At 41.8% G+C, this 18,014-nt stretch overlaps 1 protein-coding gene across 1 annotated transcript in view; it reads left to right on the top strand.

Annotated features, from left to right (window-relative positions):
• Window positions 1–3,807: 3,807 nt before the first annotated feature.
• FYN (FYN proto-oncogene, Src family tyrosine kinase) overlaps window positions 3,808–18,014 on the top strand; it is an 81,233-nt gene continuing 67,026 nt past the window's right edge. The window contains exon 1 of the mRNA XM_010561670.1: window positions 3,808–3,878. The gene's annotated coding sequence lies outside the window, so the exon portion shown is untranslated. The remainder of the gene's footprint in view (window positions 3,879–18,014) is intronic.

The raw sequence follows: 18,014 nt of genomic DNA, 5'->3' as shown, positions 1-18,014 counted from the left end.
TTCACAAAATACTTTTTTCTTTACAAAAATAAAGTAATTTTTACACAAAGCTACATAAAAACACTGCTGGTGTTGCAGCACGGGGGGGGGGGGGGTTATTGGTAAAAAATTCCAATTTGTTGAAGCTGGTGTTGCTTACAGGAAAAGGCTGTTCCTGGCAGATAATAAGCCTGATTATCTCCCAAGAGTGTTTTGGGTTGGTTTTTTTTTTTCTTTAAAATTTCAGATCAAGTCTTCTTGAGCTTCAGAGCAACTTTTCTTGTCTGTTGGTGTGCTAACTGTTTTGCTGTGTCTTACCATTTAGGAGGAGATGCTTGGACAGCTTTCATTTGGACACCACTTCCATATTGGCAGTGACGTGTGTGTCACGGTTTGGGGTGACCCTGTTGTAAATGTTTTGGCCTGGGATGGGTAGCAAGTTGTAGCTACTTAAAGGAAGCTGATTTTTCTTAAATCTAATACTATTCAGTTGATCGTGCTCTAAAACATCCTCATTCTGTATTTGATTTTATATGGCAAGCAGAAGGGGAGTTCAATGTGAATTTTTTCAGAAGAGGTTTTCATTCTCAACTCATTTCCTTTGCCTGCAACTTCTGCTCTTCCTTCCCCACTCTTTCCCTGGCTGGGGTAACAAATAAACGTAAACTTTTACTATATGCCGTTTAGTTGGTACCAGCAGCCTGTTGGATGTTAGGGTGTACCTTTGTACACTTACAGCCAACTCTTCATAACAGAAGCAAATGAAAGCCTTTTATGGTAAATGCCTTCTGTTAAAAGAACTATTTGTGAAAACAGACTTATCTGAAAGAAGTGCACCTTTCACCGAATAGTCAGATGGCTACCTCCAGGTTTTCATTTTTCCCAAGCACAGAAACTTGGGAAGGCAAGCTCCCTTCCAGTAATTCTGGTCAGACAGACCTTTTGTCATCTCTTCTGTTTCTTATACTAATTGCAAAAGAAGCCAAAATTGGTGTGCTTCGAAGCCTGTATTAATTTATTTTGTATTTCCTATGCTGTGTTCTCCAAAGTCAGCAAAGCTTTTCTGAAAAGTGCTGGTCAGAATTTGGAGATAAGTAACATTATCTGAAGCCCTCAAGAAAAAGGAATATTCCTCCTACGTGCTTAGGCAGAATGAAAATCATTAAGCCTAAAACCAAGTTCTGTACAGACCCCAGACTGAATACAAAGAAAGAGTGAATAATCTTTGGTTTTCTTTGCAAGCCACATCCAGCCCTTGCACCCTGTTTCGCAGCAAAAAATATTTGCTTCCTATCTCCCTCCCTGCCCTGCTCTACCCCCAAATACCTCATCTTCTTTGTAGCCAGAAAGACAGGGCATGTTTGCATCATCTTCTAAAATCAAGCAAAAAGCATCTCCTGGAAAAGTTTCAAGCTTTCTACCTGCCACCCCCAAAGTTCAAAAGATCTTGCAAGGTTAGAGATGTGGTAAATCATATCTCTGCCTCAGATTTAACTAGACACCCCTTTATTTAAACCCTCTTACTAGTTTTTGTTGTTTCATGGAGGGCTTAGACTAGGCTCCTTTGGCATGTATTAAGGCAGCTGCCTGCAATCCAGTACTGTAAGAGTGGAATCTTACTGTTGGTTGAAACTAACACTGCAGCCAAATAAGCAGACTTACCATTCCCCAAATCCTACCTCTGCCTGTCCATCCTTTCCTCCCTTTTTCCCTCGTGCCAGCACAGGCTTTTTTTTTTTTTTTTTTTTTTTTTTTCCCCCTCCAGTTACTTTGCAAACTGGGCTGGAGAATTCACCCAGTTCATTTTAATCCCGGTTGCTTCCCCAGCCCAGTTTGCTGCACAGGCATTTGTGCTGGGGTGAGGGAGGGAATGCTGCTGGGGCCGCGTCCAGAAGCTCCGCACCAGTGCCGGGGGGGGGCTCGGCCCCTTTTGGCAGCAGTGCTGGCCCCTGTCTTTCAAGTATTCATGGGACCAGCAGCATGGAGTACAGAGTTTCCCTTATTTGTCGCTTCTCTGGGGAAATTATTAAATCAGTCTCTTGGTGTAGAAGAAAATAATGAGCTAATCCGGAGTCGAGGTGCTATTGGATTGTTTTGGACCTGGCTCGTCTCTTAAGCTCCTAACTTTTCTGCATGCAGATGTTATCCAATTAGTTCGGAGGCAGAAGCAGAGCTTCTTGACTTGATTTTTTCTTTCCAGGCCAAATGCCTGGAAGCTAGGGAGGGAAATGGATGGCACTGAATAATAACCACCTTCCCTGAACCTGAGCAAAGCAGTTAATACCCATCTTTTTTTCAGTGTTTTCACAAATTCTGCCAAGCTGTACAAAAGGTGTTGGGGCAGGAGGAGGTGTTGGGTTTTATTTTTTTCTTTATTCCTTGATATGCCCAGGTTTTTTTCTCAACCACTGAACAAAGAAAGCAAGCAGGGGAGAAAATGCTTTGGTTTGTAGGTTTGTGATTAAAAACGTCTATTCCTAGAATCTTTCACAACAGCCCCTTCTGATTTGTAATGAGTTATTTCTTTTCTTCTCTCTCCACTTTGAACTCTCCACCCAAAATTAAGTCTCAGCCTTATGAGATCAGAGGTCTGCTTCCTAATCAGGATTTAGAGCAGTGTAATCCAGTTGCCATGTTTTAAGGAGGATTTATTTGGTGGTTCTTCAATAGAAATTTTATTTTCCTAGCTACTTTTCATGTAACCATGACCAGTAAAAGTAATTTGACCTAAGAAGCCATTCACCCTTCCTTTCCTGTGGATGCCTACAGCATCCTTCAGGAGAGGTGCTGGTCCAAAGATCTGCTGCTTCTGCAGCTGAGGCAGGTTGCCGTGATCAATAATGCAGGGCTCCAAGTCATCTGTGTATAGCGGTAAAGTTACTCATCCAGCAGTAATTTCACAGATGCCTCTCTCAGGGAAAATTCAGCCATGTACTTGGGGGATAATGGGAGTTTAAAGCAGTTCAAATTCAGTCTGGCTTTGCTGGTGTGGGCACCTGGGCGCTGAAACATGTGTCCTTCTCCATTTGCTGTACAGTTACCGCTCCCAAACCCGAACACCAGCAGAATCATAGCTCCTCCATCTTCTAGAAGTTTACAAACTAAACGTTTTAACATCATTGTTAGTCTGTGCTCTGTGAGTTGTTCTTTCAAAAATTTTGCCTCAAGGAAAAATAAGGAGTAGTTGTCATTTGAAATTTACTCAGGGTTGGCAAAATGATGGCATTTGTCACTTCTGCTCTCCATCTTCTTCAAACTGGCCTAGTGTGTGTCAAACTGGATATTGCGTTGACTTACTTCTTCTCCCTCTTTGTTCTTCTAGAGAACGCCGAGTAATTAATATAGTCTAAAAAGGTAGTGTGGCAGAAACCCTTTTTTTTCCTTTGTGTAGCTTTCAAACAAGGAGGCTGTCGAGACCCATACGTGCATTGTATTTCAAAAGCAGTTTGTTAAAGCAAAATCACTAAGAGATACTGGGTTGACCAATTTTTTTAGGGCTGGATCTAAAATAATTGGCACACTTGCTGTATGCTGCTGCGTGTTTCATGTTGTCGACCTTGTCTCCCTGAAGTCTGAATAGCTGTCGTGTCAGTGACAGTGATGTGTCTGAGCAGTCTGAGGGAGTCCTGCAATTATTTTCATATTTTGCATAATACCGGTGGAATTTAATAATTAGTTGTGAAAGTTCATATCCAATTACCTTCTTTCCTAAAACAGGAAAAATGGTGGAAGTTTGGTGATAAATGCTAGCAGAGTGAGAAAGAAGTGTAACATAATTTGTGGTGTTCCAGTCACTAATTTTTTCTTTTCCTTTCTCTCATTTTACAGGGCATGTTTTCAAGCCGTGTTTGAGGAAATGTGGTGAATGTAAACTTGCTCTGTTTGGGGGGGAAATTCTGGTAAGTGGTGCTGTCTTGATCAATTTTGGTTTCCAATGAGAATTTCAGAAAGATTGTTTTAGCTTTTTTCAGTTTTAATTTTTTTACCTGATGGGAAATACAGAGACATAGTGGATTATATGTGTTTTCCTTCCTCCAGTATGGAGACTCGCAGTATGAGAGGCATTGACAAAAAACAGCATGCTAGGCCTCAGGGCAAGGAACATAGTTTCATTTGCTCCAGTGGCATCTGCTTATTGTGTCTGTAGCTGTTATATTCTGCTGAAGAGTAGTTGAGCTAAAACCTAAAGTAGAAGAAACACAAAGGCCTAATTTAAAAACAAGGGGAACAAAAAAGCATGCTAGTGGTATAAAAAATCAGGAGCAAAAATAGTGCAGAGGGAGCATGTGCTTCCTGAAGTGGTGGGGGTGTCCGGTCACTCTGAAATCTTTCCATCCATTCCCAGAACGTCTGACTGGCACAATTGCCTCTAGCCACCACATGGAGCTAGGATGGCTTGCTTATGCCTGGGAGATAAGGAGATAGTTAGCGCTCCTGTGAGCTGTACCAGTTTTCCTACGCCTCTTTTCCATCCCACATGACAAGCTTTGCTGCTTCTCCGGTTGTTGTGTGCGCAACACTTCCAGAGGCACCAGCTTCCTACAGACTTCTGGTCCTACGGTGCTGTGGGAATACGGCACGTCGTGTGTGATGTGTCTGTGCTGCTGAGCTGTGCTGCTGTGAGGGGAAGGAGGCAGAGAAGAATGGGAGGTAATTAGTGACATGCCCCAACTAGTGGGAAGTAATCCAGAGAAAACTCTTCCAACCTGAAAAAAAAGCAGCAGATCTGAAGCAGTTTTTAGGCTCATCTTGCTTTTCCCTCTAGGAGACTGTCAATATATACAATTCTGGCTGGTGCCAATCAATCAGCATTGCCCCGAGGAAAAATTGCCAGGAGAAGATTGTGTCCCTTCTTTCCCTTGGCCAAGCAGGGTATTGGACTGGTATTTTTTCTTCAGCCAGCATGTGCAGATTGCAGTTGAAAACTGGCTTACTCTCCACTGGCAGAAGACTTCAGAGTCGGATAGCCTGCAGGGTAGAAAACTGAAAATCAAAGACTGGCTCTGTGAGAACACTTGTTCTTTTCTGCCATTTAAAAAAAAACAGATGTTGTTACATCATACAGAAAGATCTGGATTAGCTAGCATATGTTTAAATGTAGATGTTTAGCCTTCTGCAGAAGTATAGTCTTAAAGATAAGAAAAGAAAAGATAAGATAACCAAGATCAGAATTTTACAAAGAAGTTGGCCAAATGCACGAAAAGTCCTGCACAGTGGTACCTGGGTAAACCCCACTGTGGCTCATTCTTTTAAGCAATTTTCTCTCTACAGTTTGGCTTTTCTGGCAATTGGGCATGTTGTAAGCTTGCATCTATATCCATATACTGGGAAATACTAACAACAATTATTTAACTAGAATTTAGTTGTAAGGCCAAAGATGAGCCACAGACCAGCAGCATAAGCTCATTAGTCCACAAGATTTTGTGCTGACTTCTGTTACTGCAAAAGAGGATAGGATCTATATCTAGTTTTCTTTTTGGTGATAGTAATGATACTTTGATCCTAAAAGTTGTCTGGTGTCCTTACAGATTGGCTGATCTTTGTGTGGGGTGTGACAAAGCTATGGTGCTCACAGGTCAAGGAGTAGAGTCATAATTCAGAAATAGTGATGCCATGTAACACCAAGAAAAAAACAGTTTGTCAGCAGACCTGGTAGTCAGATTGTTGTGTTTTAATTTCCCTTCAAAGATGCATCAGCTGACACCAGCCTAGTCTCCATGGGTAGCCTTAATAAAAGGGCATAGTTCAAGAGCAGCAAGAGGAAAGAGACAGAAGAAGTCTGTTTCTTAGAATCATAGAATAATTTTGGCTGGAAAAAACTGCCAGTTGTCATCTTGTCCAAACCCCCACTTGAAATAGGTCCTATTAGGTCAGGTTGCTCAGGGCCTTGATTTTCAAAATTCAATGGGATGCCAAAGCTGGAAACTCTACAGCCTCTCTGGGCACCTGTTCCCATGTCTGACCATCCTCAGAATGAAAAAGTGCTTCCTTGTTGCTTCTTGTTGTTGCTCACTGATGATCAGTGCGGACTTTACATCTTCTCTGCCTGTGAGAGAGGAGTCTTGGAGAAGACCCCAAAATTGGGGAAGCTGCTTCTTGTGGCTCCAGGGAAATGTGGGGTCACACAGATGCAGTAAATTTGCTAGTGGGGTGAAAAAAAACCATAATCTGGTTCACAGAAGTTCTACTCGGGCGATGTTTCTCAACCTATAGTTCATGCTCAGACTAGGAGAGCATGGCTGCTTGACTTGGTTGAATCTCAAAACTTGGGAGAAGGTTAGCTGACAAACTGATGCTCCTGAAAACTACCTGTTCTCCTGACTTGCTTAGAGATATAAGCCAATGAAAAGAGACAGTTCTCACTGCTGGATTGTAAGAATCCTGGAATTTCTTCAAGCCAGTCTGGAGCTGGGTTTGTACCACTCCATGCTCCAGGATTTTGCCCTAGAATTTAATATTGTATTTCTGGAGCCATTATAATATGTAAACAGGCTCTGCAAATTTTGCTTGTTTTCACAGCTGTTCCTTCCCCTCTTCCCACTTCAAACTGTTTGCAAAATCTTATTTTGAGGTAGAATAATCAGGAACCTTGAGTTTCTCATCTGTAAGGATCTCTGACATATCTCTGACCCCACTGTAGGTGTGTTTATGGCATTCCAAAGTCCCAGAGAGTTTAAAAATAATTACAAAAAATATCAGACAAGGAAACAGTTTTGCCCAGTCTCTGTCCCTAACCCACTGAATCCAAGAAGGACTGGACATCAAGAGAACGTTTTGAATTTATCTGGATGTAGCAGCTGAGCTCAGAGGCTCAGCGGTTATTTATTCATCTTGTATCAAAGTCCTAGAAAAGGTCATGCAGCCTCCAGATCAAAAATTTATAGTAGTTTTAGGAGCTGATTAGAGAAATATACTTGAATGCTGAGAGAGAAATCTTGGCTGAATTTAAATCTCCCTCAGCTAAGCTGATGATATCTTTCTGAGCAGTGTAAGAAGAGACCTCTTTTGATGAGATTTCTGTAAAGCAGCCCTGTGGATGTCAGAGCAGATATTTGCGTGGCACTGTGGGTTTGACCTGTCTTGCGTTGAATGCAGCATTTAGCAGGCCGTCAAGGAAGGGCTATCCCTCCACATAAAACACTTGCACAACTGCCAGGAGTTCCAAGAAGCATGGCTGATGTAGGACAAAAAACCTTGGGGTGATCTGTGTTTTATTTTTGTCCTTACTCAGATTGCTCTTTGCCAGTCCAAACTCCCCTTGAAACTCTTGCCTTTCATAAGAGTTTTTTGTATTTCGAAGCTGTACAGTATGGAGTTCTGTCCCTGTCCTTCTAGACCCAGTAGTTGGTTACAGCCATCAAGATCAGAGGAGGGTCAAGCTGTGAAGCGGATAGAGGGGCTGCTGTATCGTAAACCTGATCTGCATCTTCCTGTGCCAGGTGTGCCACTGTGTGCTTGTCCTCTTCCTATAGATATCCTCTTTCCAGGAAAGCTGTGAATACTTCAAACACAGGCCTTGAAGCTGAATGTATACCTCAGGGTCTGGAAGTCCACTGCTCTTTTCACTCTGAATTTAGGCAGGGATACCTCCCCAAGTTCAGGGCTTTTTGATGTTTCAGCTGAAATCTTGAGACGCTGTGCTTCTCTCTGCATACTTCTCTGTAGATTAGAAGCAACTGCACATCTTAAACAATGGTTTCAGCTATTTCTAGTTGCCCAGATATGTCGTGGAAATTTTGGATTTCAGCTGCTTAGACACTCATCTGGTATTTTGTTTTGTTTTTTTCCCATTAAGGACGGTCAGATTTTTTTCCTGGTTTAAACAAAAAATTAGCAGGTAGTGACTGCTTTGATTTTAAAAAATTATATAAAAACAAATTTTCAGTGTCTTTATACATATTAAATTTGTTTGCCTTTAGAAAGATTGTGATGCCCTCAGCATTCCTGGGTGTCCAATTTGTATGATACAATTATTTACGTCCTTGATGTCTACCAGAAATGCTATTGAATTTCTCTTGGTGATTCTTCACACTTGTCAGGTTTCTGACATAAAGTATTATAGAGCAACTATGTATTATCTGCAAAGAGCTTGGAATATGTGCTCTCACTGCAAAAATAACCTGCTGTAACTTTCGCTTTATTACCTGTATTCTGCCATGCCCACAAGAGGCTTTGCCAGAATCATTAGCTGTTCTCTGTAATTAGGGCTGACCTGGTGCATTTTGGTCCTATTTCTAATAGCTTTTAGTTTTCCAGAGTCATTAATTTGGTCACTGATGCACCTCATAATGTGCTTCTGTTGCGTATCTTCATTATCTCTTCCTACGGGGTGAAGATTATCATCCATCCTTAGGAAGGAAAGTATGTGGAAATGTTTGAGCATTTTAAAATATCTTGGGGTTTACCAAGATTTGCTATGCTATGCTTATAATTCCTTCAATTTAGTCTGTTTCTTTTCTTCCAGTCTAGTCTGTGTGAAAGATGTGCATGTTGGTGCCACTGGGTGTGGTAAATGTGAAATCTGGTCCATAAGATTTCTAAGGAATGCGGCATGTCCCCTGCCCAGAACCACATGTCTCCAGTCCTGACCAGATTGGATTTACTCTTCTTTCTTAAGAGATGTGAAGCATTGTTATACTTGTGTTCAGTTTATTAAATCAGATAACCCTACACAGGGAGGTTACGTTCCAGTCTCCTGCAGAAGAGATCTTTGTGTCTCAGTCTCTGTTGTTTTCCCAAGTGTTTTCCTACATCTCCCTGGTAATCCATTTAGTATAGCTTTTATTTTTTTTCTTTTTTTTTTCCCTGAGGTAGAGGTGATCCAGTTGTCGGAATAGCTCCAAAAGAGGGCTGGTCTGTGGGCCATCCGTCTGGATGTCCCTCTTGCTGTAGCCACTGGAGAAGAAATGGGGAAGGAGAGTTAGGACAGCAGATGGAGCAGAGCACTACGTGCAGCTGTACCTCCCAGCTTTCTTAGCTGGTTCAATGGCAGAGATGTTTGCAGTGGATCATGAAGTTACAGCAGCTTGAAGATCCGTGATAGGATTTTGCAAGTGGTAAATTGGTTGTTTTTTTAAATCTAGGTAACAAGCCCTCCAAGTGCTCTGTTGAAAGAAAAGCATTAAATTTGAAAATTCAGATGTTGCTTTAGGGAGTGTTACATCAACTTTGCTCTTTTCTGTATGCCATCGGGGTATTTTTGTCACTGTGCAGTTGATACAGAAACTCCTGTTCCATCCCACTGGCATGTTCTCGTACCTTCTGTTCCCCTCCCTCCCTCCTCTCAAGAGAACTGAATAAAAACATGTATGTGATACACTGCAAGGGCCACTACCATCCAACCCATTATGAGTTCAGATTTAGATACAGAATAGCTTTGCACCTGGTTTCACGTCCAGCTCTGATTATTTAATATTAAAGTGTAAGTGCAGCTTGGAGCAGGCAGGTCCCACCCAGCTGGTAGAGGGATCCTGGGGCGTTGTAGGTGGGATCTCCAGGGAATTTAGTTGCTAGGAAGCATCCTTAGTGAGCTCATGCAAATGGAGATTTTTTTTTTTTCAGAGGTTAGTAATTTAGTCATGTTTGGGAGTTTTCTGCAGAGATCAAAATACAAAGATTTTCCCTTGGCACCTTGCAAGTTTATGGTCCAAATCACAAAACCTCTTGAGCTGTTCGAGGAGTGACCAGAAGCTTTTAACATGAACAAATCACTCCAGTTTCCCATGTCTTGTTTCAGAATTAGCTTGAAAAAATTTGGCTGAAGTCATGCCAAAAATCCAAAACAGCAACAAAGCAAGGAAGAAAAAAAAATCTCCCAGCAAACATCCAGCATAGAGAATATTGCCAAACTTGGGACTGTTTGTGCCAAGTTTATAATCAGGCAGCAACAGGGTCTTAGTAGGTAATGCTCTCAACCCACAGCTAATGAGCCCTGCAGCGCAGGGAGTGAGGAATGCTGCAGAGAGAGGCAGGGCTCTTACCCGGTGCCTGGTTTGTATGATGTGCTGTGTGTAAAACAGGGATCATATCTGAGATTAAAAAGAATGGAGAGCATGAGTTCTGGGCATGAGATAAGGCCATTTCTGTGGATAAGACTCTTACTAAATAAATATGTGTTGTACTAAATGAATATGTGTTGTAGTGATAAAGACATCTATAGGCAGAGTTTCAGGTGTGTGGATGGATGTAGATTTTCCTGACGTGAGCGTGCTGTATTTTGTAGTACAGCCACAGCACTGCTTTACTTGTAGAGTTTCTTTTATGAAATACAAGGGGAGGGAGGCGGTTAATGTAATTCTCTCGACATTAATTCTGCTTCATCAATACTTCATGAATTTAATAGATTTTAGAGCTACAATCATTTGGGAGATTATTTTATCAGCCAAGCACAGTGGAGGTTGCTGAAAGTAAATGGAGGACAGAATGCATGCATGTGTGATATAGGATGCTGCGGTATCAAGAAGATTTAATTATTATGGGATTTGTTTAGGACATTTCTCTGTGCCTTTTGTAAAACTTTATGTTGGGCACTACATACTTTGCATATAGGCAAGTTATATCTTCAGTAAGAGTTTGGTACGGATCTCTAGGCTCAAGTGTCTGTTTCCACCTCATAGCATAAGCACACTGCTCTAGTTCTTCATCTCTCATTACGTCTCCCTCTCGCTTAAATGCTCATTGGCACGAACATAATGAAACTGCATATAAAAGAGCATGAAGAAGAGGAGAGATCTCATTGCAGATTACCAAAGCTGAATATTTTTGGACATTGAGTTATTTATATTAATCAGTTTGCTAAGCTGAAGATAAAAGAAAGCCTGGGATGCAATCCAGAAAAACCAAGAACAGAAACTAGTGTGAAGATCATGCATTAGTGCGCGTTTCGAGAATGCCTGCAGTGCTATATCACAATACCCCTTTCAAAATAAAAATTAAGATGGGCACTGCTCAGTGGTGGGGGAGATTCCTGCTTGACGTGTTACTCTCCATCAGCTGGGGTGGAAAGCTCTGTCTGGGAGCGCTCTGCATCGTCCTGCAGCAGCCCTGCTAGCAATGGTGAACAGCATTCATGGGCTCTGAGGGGTCCCACACAGCCTCCACTGCTCTGGGGAAATCAGCTCTTCCAAGACACGTTATCAAGGAAATCACTAATGGCAACTTTTAGAAAATATCCAGTGAGCTTAAATTCATGAGAAGTTTGTGTTTATGCTGAAGGTATTACCCTGAAAACCTCAGAGCTAACAGAGGTTTATACAGCCTTCTAATAAACAGTGTTTTGTCCTTGTGACCTTTATGCCTGTTCTCCGCCCACCTATAGGAATATATCCAACATAGGAAGTCTTATTGCTCCTATTGTTTTTAGGGAAGAGAAAATAATAAAAGATTCAACTGTGTAAATGTCATTCCTGCCCAGCCCGTTTAGTATTACAAGACAGGGAGAAGTCTGCTTTGAAATTTTCCCTCTGGCAAAAGCTTGAAAAGCCTTGAAGATTGTGTGCATCTTTGATCATGTCATGCAACAGCAGTAGTGAGAAATATAAAATCTACTAGCTCAGTCTGCTAGGGTTTTGAATGCTTTGTTGAGTGCTGAGAATCCTGCCTTTCTAGTCTTACAAGGTGGTATCTAATCCTGTAACAACCTTTCAGACTGTATTGATTTACAGACAGAAGTTTTGCTTTTTTTTTTTTATCAAATTGCATTTCTTACCTTGTATTTTATTTTGTGCAAAAGTCATGATAACGGAAGCAAGTGGCTTTACAGGCAGAAGGGTAAAAATAAAAATAGCATGAGACTTTTTATGTTCTTTGTAAAATTATTAGTTAAAAATATGTGTGGATCTTAGATGTGATCTGAAATGTTAACTACTTTAGTCTCTGGTTAACAAACCCTCCCATTCATGCAGTTAAGATGCTAGAAAGAAGACTCTGTGGAAAGACATAAAATTCTGCTCTATCTATAGAGCAGGATTATCTCCAAATACATCTGTAGACATATAGAAAACATAGAGACTGACAGCTGATAGATGCTGTAGTCTTCTCATTGTTTTCTACCATGGTGATTATGCCAAATGTGTCAAAACACAGAGAAACAAATTTGTATATGAGTGAAGAGGCATTTTTTTGGCTGGGAAGACTATGGAACATGTCACTATTGTTGATAATAGTCAATGGCATACTCCACACAGATGACCAGACAACATGTGCGGTCTACATCCACAGTCCTATTTTTAAGATATCCTTTCTGACCATTTTGGTATCTGCTAAATGCCTTTGCAGGAGCCCAAGATCATTCCATTTGGTTTTTTTAAATGTTTTGCTCTTGAGTTTTGCTCTCTAACTGACTGTAATTACACAGGGAGGCTTAGTGTGAGTCTAACCACCAGCTTTCCTGTATGTCATTAGATGTTGCTGGGGGATTAGCATGCACAGTTGTAAATGACAGTATATATCTTCGTCTTCTTTTTTGGATTAGACTGTTTATAAGCCAAGTGTCTCAGATGAGAGAGAGAGAGAACACTATTCAAAGCTGACAAAGTAGAAGGAAAGCTTGTGTTGAATTAAGGGGCTGCTTGCAGCAGCCTTTTGCTCACCCTGAGGAAGTAAGAGCATGCCAAATATGCAAGCTGCATTGCTAGTGTAAAACAATTTTTGCATGTTGATATTGAAGTATTCATCATTTCTGTGTTAGTGCGGCATGTGCCTTCCACGTGTGTCATCCTCTGCATGTGGTGTAGATGTTATCCAGAAACAGTTATTCTGAGAAACTTGTCTGGTCATGTGTGTGGAGTATGCCATTGACTATTATCAACAATAGCAAATCTTGCATGTAACTGTGGCTCCTGCCTTGCTCTGAGCAGTTTCACATGGCTTATTCTCAGTAAAACATGTAGCACCTTTCATCTAGTATCTCTTGCAGCAGCGTGCAAAAGGACAATGTGTTGCATAGTACGCAGAAAGCAGCCCACCTTGAAGACATTTCAGAAGGTGGATGTTGTGCAGAGCTCTGAGAAGGGAGCTCTGTTTCCAGGCAGAGACACCAAAGCGCTTGAGCTGCTCACTGTGCACAGCCAGGGGTCTTTGGGAAGAGCTCACGCTCAGATAGGTTTTGTTATTTTGCTTTTCCATCCAGTTTAGGTCCCCAAACTTGCATCTGCTTTTACCCATGCTTTTATGCATTTGTGATTTGGGTGAATGTATGTGAGACCTGAGTTTTAAATTTTCAGGAAACACAGACCTGTTACTCTGGCGTTGCAAGACCCCTTTAAGTTTCCAGAAATCAAAAGAAAATTATGTTTTTTCCTTTGAGGCTTATATTTGAGACATCATTGAAAGTCATGTGTATTGCAGGGGACTTCTAATTGCTGTATTAAATACTTGCTTAACATTAAATTGCTTAACACCAAAAGTTTCTGTTGCTGTTATCAAATATATCCCTAGCTGTACTTCTAATTAAAAAATAAAAAATTCCTAAGCTGTGACTTTTAAAAACCTCTTCTCTAAGAAAACTCTTCCTCAATAATATGAGAGACCAGCACCATTCCAGGCCACCATCCTGTTTCAGCAGGAGCTGTAAGAGTGCTGCCATGTGAATTTTTGTGTCAAATTATCTCTGCTGCCTTGCTTCCACTGTAAAAAGCAATCCTCATGGTATTTTTTCCCCAGAATATTTTTCCTCTTTTTGAAGCTACCCATGAATATAGTCAATGTCTTGCTATCTTCTTTATCTTTCAGATCTCTTATGTCTGGGATAAGTTCCAGGAGCTTTATGGTGTAGCTTTAGGCTCCTCTGGGTTGGAGATGCTTCTACTTGTCACCCAGACAAGAACTTGCCTTATTATTTAAAACAAGAAAAGAAAAAAAAGACAGACAAAAAAATGCAACAAAACGTAGAAAACCCTTTTTAGTTCCATGGTGAAGGAGGAAGACACCCTAGGCACAGCTGGCAATTAGTTGTATAGTTTCTTCGGGTTGATAACCAGCTCTGGTAGAAATCTGTTCTTTGATGGACAGTTCTCTAATGATATTGGACAGGGAAAGCAGAAAATTTAATATGCTCTGCAAGTCAGGGTTGGTTGAAGCACTGGAAAACTGTGAAAGTCTGAGAGAAATCCCCTTGGAGCTTGCTTTGTCGGCTCATCACTTGCCCTTTCTTGTATTTAACCAGTCTGAGTTCAGGTCATGTGTCCTAGACTCATCTGTGTCAGTAGAGTGGGGGAGTGTGAAGGGAGCTTTTTTTTTTTCCCCTTTTTTTTTTTAAACCCAGAACACATGAGCAAAATAGCAGGCGTTACACAAGTTGAAATTATGGCAGTCCACGCAAAGTGTCGAAGTAGCTGTTGGTAACGATGCCATCAGAAATCTGTTCTTGGTCAGTTTGGCAAGACATAAACTAGCAAGTGACTCGCCAAAGGTACTTCTGTGGTTATTCGGCAGGTAATGACAATTTTACTGTGTTAACAAGCTTGACTGTAGCTTAACATGTCCAGCAACCTCCACTTAAACTTTCTGCAACTTACAGAAGTAATTCCTTCTGATGTTGCATGCTGTTTTCCTGCAAGGGTCTGGAAATATCTAAGCCATCCCAATCCATTCGTTAAATTTTATAGGTATTCCTCATCTTATGATTAAACAAAAGCTTGAAAAATAAGATTCTTCAATGGAGCCCGGTTAAATCTTTTGCAAAGGCTGTTAAAAGTGTCAGATATGGCTTGCAAATAGCACACCCTGACACTGCAGATTATTTAAATCTGTATGACATCATCAGTGGATAATTTACAAACCCCACTTATTATGTAAATGTGTTCAGTAACCAGTAGAAGGCTTATGTATGTAAGAAATCATACTTTTGTGCGCTGTAAGTCACCTTACCTGCATTATGTTTGTTCTGGGTGGAAGACAGTGTCTGACTGTGACTGGGAGCCTCTCCAGGGAGCTCATCCTCAAATTGCCACCGCTGTGATTTACAGGAATGAAGCTTCTTGAACCTTTTGGAGCTTCCTGCTTCTTTGTTGTTTTTTTCAGGTCTAACGTGTAATTTTAGTTACTTCTTAGCAATTAGATTAGGCACAGGCAGTTTCCTTGTAAGATTGCCTGAGCAGGTCCTTTGGTAAACTGTAATAACCCTGTTGTGGCTCAGCAGCATTTAGCAGGATAATTAAACTGGACTTCAGCACCGCAAACAGGTACGCAGCTAAACACCACAGATCTGCTCAGGTGCTTGGTTAAGTTTCTATATACATAGGCTCTGTCACAGCCATATATGTCTTCTAGTTATGCTTTCTGCTGCAAGCTACACATCATTTGCTCTGGAAAATCATGTTTTAAGTACATTGAATGATAAAGCACTTGTATCTCTTATCCCACAAATATGCCAACATTAGATGGATTCACATTGATTTGTGCTACGTCTTTCTTAGCTGGTTTTTTTTAAACTATTTTAATCCCTGAACATTCAGGGGGTTTAAGATAGAGGAAAGAGAACAGTTAAAGATTTCACACAAATCAAGAATCACCTTTGTGAGGATCCTTCCAAATAAGCCTGAGAACTCTACAGAACCGATGATTACTTTTTCATGCAGGGTCCATATTGATTTTGTGCTGCATGACCCAACCTGCTAGGTCTTTGTGCAAAAGAAACCATGCTAACCTCCTGCCCCTTCCCCTGGCAACCTCATCGCTTTCGGACCGCCTGTGTCTGGTGCCCCTGCAGCTATCTCCATAAACACAAATGCACCTTCCAACATCATTTCTCAAGCTTTTGCCTCCTCATTTCGTAGAGCACAGAGAAAGCAGTGTCCCCGTCCACGCACAGACATAGCATTACATTTCCAACCAATAGTCTGACTGCTAAAAAAATACCCATGGGTAATTAGTACTGTGTATGTAGTTAATCAATTTAAAATTAAATGCCACTGGCACTGGCAAAAGGTTGTACTATGTTTTGTTACAGCTTTGAAAAAAAATCTGTTTTAGTGAAAGCTGTCTCTGAGAAGGGATATTGGTTCTTTGTGTGCTGCCCACGACAAAAGAAAAGCCGGGGGTACAGTTTTCACAAGGGTGCTGTAAATTTTATTGTCATGTTTTCATGGGGTATCCATGTTGATTTTAAGAAAGCAACCCTTCAATGTGAGGAGGTGGGTGTATGTTATGCACAGCAAAAGGAGCCAGTGTGCCAGCGGTCTTGTGGGTGAGATAGGAACCTCATCTCTGGCTTCCTAGTCCATCATCCTCATCATTAGACAATTCTGGCTCCTAGGCAGACAGATTACTTCATATTTTCATTCATTAATGATTTATCAGACAGCTCCTCCCCTAAAGGCTCATCTCCTCAGTTATATTCACAGCCCACACGCAACCAGCACCATGTAGCTGCCAGCTGGCACTCTGGCATCAGGAGTGCAAGCTGCCAGCCCTTTCTGCACCTCCTGCTGCCCCCTCCTCACCTCCCTTCCCGGCTGCTCCGCTCACCTGCCCGCTCCTCGGTGCCTTAGATTGCACCAAAGCCATCAAATCTCCATGTGTCCTGTTCTCCTATCCCATCTCTCCGTTCTGATTGCTTAACGTGCTTTTAATAACTATATTAAAAAAAAAAAATGATGCGACCCCACTTGTAACACGGCAGTACTTGTGTTTTTATTATGGAAATAGTGGCCTCTCAAAGCACAGCACGTTTTGGTGTGAGGGTGTGCTCAGTGGTGACTTAAATTTTAGTTCCAGACAGAATTCGTAGAGAAGAGGGAGTGCTGGGGAGAAAATGAGCAAGCTGTGTCTATGAGCAGGAAGGTGTGGGTTGGCTTCAGTTTCAGGTTTTGCTATCAGGTGTTTGGCACAACAGCTCTTTTGAAAGCCTTCTCCAGCTGCCTGTGTGAGAGAGTGATTTTTATCACATTGCTACAGATTAACTCTGTTCTTGTTCTCTGTTCTGCTCCCAGAAATCAGGCATGCTCCTAGGTCTGGGAAAGGGAGTCCAAATGAAATCTCATGATGAAAGGGGAAAAACGCAGAACCGTTTACCACTCTCCAACTTGTCCAATGCAGGCGGGTTGTGACCCAGAACAACAGGGGAACAAGGGCTGCAGGACAGGAGGAAAAATGTATACACTAGGAGAAAAGGGATAAATGAAACTCCCTTGAGTCATTTATACATGAATGTGTAACTCTGGAGAGCTTAATGTACCCTTGGTAAGCGGTGACTGGTAACTAATTTTCTCTCTTCCCTCTCCCACACCCTCCCAGCGTCTTCAGAAAGGACACATGACAGGGATAGTAAATCTCATTATTTTAACAGGCTACAATGGAAATTATGGATTAAAGGTGCTATGGATGCCTCAGTAGAGAGAAACTGGCTGTTCCTAGGATGCCTAAAATATATTTTCACTTGCACTGTTTTTGAGAATTTTCTGAATTATTTAGGCCCCTCCACGTACCCCTTTGGCACAACATTTTAAAGTAAACCAGTGTTAAAGGCACCAGGGTTTGATCGAGTGGCCTCGTTGCTCCTACCGCTTGAGGACAGCCAGAGCCTGACACTGAGCGAGCTCAAGCTTTGGGGGAAGTCTGGATCTAAATCCAGACTGGATTATCTTTATTCTGGGTCTCTGAGCTGGAGCTTTGCGCTGCTGTTTGAAGGAGAGAGCTAGAAGGAGAAAGGGAGTTCAGGCTGACACGCATAATGGTGTCGTCGTTCTGTTGTACACCACAAGACTAATAAATTTGGATGCCTTTGGCTTTGGAGGGGAGAGAGGCAGGTGAGAACAGTAGGTGCTTGTGTGCTTTGGGCGGCCAGGTCTCTGGAAAACCAGTGTCAGCTCTGAGGGAGTAGGAACTTTGGTGCTCCTCCGTGCCCTCCTTGTTGCAGCCAAGGCAGGTTTCAGGGCTCCCATGGGGGTGAGTGGGAGGCCGTGGCAGGGCTGTGCTCACGCAGGCTGAGAAAAGAGGTCATTGTACGGTGACTCAGGTCAGAATAGGGGGGAAACCAAGAAAAAACAAGTAACTTATTTCAAGGGGTAGTTTGTGAGCAGAACAGGGACTTGGGA

The sequence above is a fragment of the Haliaeetus leucocephalus genome, unplaced genomic scaffold (genome assembly GCF_000737465.1).
Source record: "Haliaeetus leucocephalus isolate CR32 unplaced genomic scaffold, Haliaeetus_leucocephalus-4.0 Scaffold149, whole genome shotgun sequence".
NCBI lineage: Eukaryota > Metazoa > Chordata > Aves > Accipitriformes > Accipitridae > Haliaeetus > Haliaeetus leucocephalus.
The sequence above is the reverse complement of the archived record's forward strand: the minus strand, read 5'-3'. Positions and strand labels throughout refer to the sequence as shown.